Raw genomic sequence first — 2,204 nt, 5'->3', positions numbered from 1 at the left:
ATCAGATTCTTTAACCAGCACTTGGTTGTAACCAAAGAATCCATCAAGAAAAGAGAATCTCCTTGACCCATTGACCTTGGATAGAATTTTCTCCATTGAAGGGAGAGGATGGTGATCTTTAAGAGAAGCCTGATTAAGATCCCTAAAGTCCACACACAATCTGATTTCCCCATTCTTCTTCCTTACAGGGACAAGGTTAGCTACCCATGATGAGTGTTTGATAGGAAATATTATATTGGCCTCTATCAACTTGGATAATTCTTTTCTCATTAGGGGCTCAATCTTAGGATTCACTGGTCTCTATTTTTGCCTTACTGGTTTGGCCTTATCAACTAGATATATAGTATGCTGAAACAAACTAGGGTCAAAACCTTTTAAGTCATCATATGTCCAAGAAAATACATCATTAAATTCTTGACATAAATGAATGAATTTTTCTTTCTCAGTTTCAGAACATACCTTCCCCATATTTAGAGATTTTCCATCAGCAATTGTAACTAGGGCATAATCATCCTTTTCTACAGCTAGATTTATTCATTTTCCTCTTGTTTGATCATCAAGATTAAAAACACTCTCCAAAGTAATGAGACCCTTCGGCAACTTGTTAGAACTAAGGTGAATGATCTGATCACCATACTAATCTTGCAACCTTGACTGGTTTCTATCTAAGAATTATGCCTCATTCTGCAAGAAACTCACAATTTTCTCATCAGAGTCAAACATTTGCCAATGAGTGTTGTTGTCAGGGATGGCAGGCCTCACTACCACCCTAATTTGTTGCTTCTTCTCCTCCTCAAGATTCCTTGGTACATCATAAGCTACACCCACCGCTGAAAGTCTATCAGCATGTTTATTTTCTTTCCTAGGAATGCTCTGAATATTAAATGCATTGAAACCCTCAAGAAAATCCCAAACTCTGTGTTTGTAAGACTTGAGCAGGCCATTTTTGGTGATATTCTAGTCTCTCACTTGATTCACTACCAAGTCACTGTCTCCATATACTTTCAAGGCTTGGATTCCCCTCTTTTGGGCAAGTAGGAGACCTTGAATCAAGGATTCATACTCGGCCACATTATTGGTGCAACTGAATTGGAGCCTAAAGGAGAAGTAGTATCTTATTTGTGTAGGGGAGACCAACATAACACCGGCCCCTGATCCATTTCTATTCCTTGAGCCATCAAAGTACATACTCCATATTCTATTTATATCATCATTAGTCCCAACAAGATCAGGAGCTTGAGCCTCTTTCTCTATTATGCAATATGTACTAAGGCCTATCTGAAGAATTTCTGACATAGGCTCAAACTGATATGCATTTTCCCACTCATCCAAGAAGAAATCAGGAATCCCTACTATGGAAGTGACAGGCTCATTTACTATGTCATTTTTATCCATCTCTAGAATAGGGCAATTTATATTGATGAAATTGGGGGTGTAAGATTCAGTGTGATGAAGGGCTTGAGGTTCTGCTCTAATTGAGGCATTGGCTCCATAGCTGGTCTTAAATGACATATATGACCAATCAGTAGATATGAATCCACCAATCTAAGCAGTGAAGTCTCTTGAAAGACAGATGGCAAAATAGGGCTTGACTTCAACAACAGATATATCTTGAATCACAGTACAACCGAGGCATGCATGTAGGGCCATCTCTACATTCCTAAGGATACCTATGGTTTTGATGGCACTACCATCTAGTTGTAACACATCCCTAACAATGGGCTCATATTTCATCCCTAAAGCATCAACAACACACCTAGGCATTACTGAGCTACTAGCCCCTGAATCTATCATGAAATTGTGGACTAATTTTCCTCCTATAATCAGGGAAACATAGAATAGGGGAGGTCTAACCCTTTTATTTGTCTCCACATCCCCAACTGGTTGTACTAGACTTGTGGCATTCTCCATGATAGATGGCTGATCCTTGAGTTCAATCTTCTCTAATTCTTGCTGCAGCATCCTCTTCTGCATTGGTATGGTAGCAACAACATCCCACATAGAGATATTCACATTGATTTTCTTCATTTGCTCTACCACACTGAAAGGTGCATTAGGAACTTTGGTAAAAACTTTGGGAGCTGCACTTATAAGAGGTTGAGGTGGGGCAACATAAGGGCCACCTACATCTTTCTTTCTTGGATCTTGCTCTTGCTGCTGTGAAGTACTTGCTTGTTCATTTGCTGCTTGTATATGAGGTGTAG

The sequence above is a fragment of the Cupressus sempervirens genome, chromosome 4, assembly GCF_028749045.1.
Source record: "Cupressus sempervirens isolate cs-2001-9-10 chromosome 4, ASM2874904v1, whole genome shotgun sequence".
In the NCBI taxonomy this organism is placed as follows: domain Eukaryota; kingdom Viridiplantae; phylum Streptophyta; class Pinopsida; order Cupressales; family Cupressaceae; genus Cupressus; species Cupressus sempervirens.
This window is presented reverse-complemented; position numbering follows the sequence as displayed.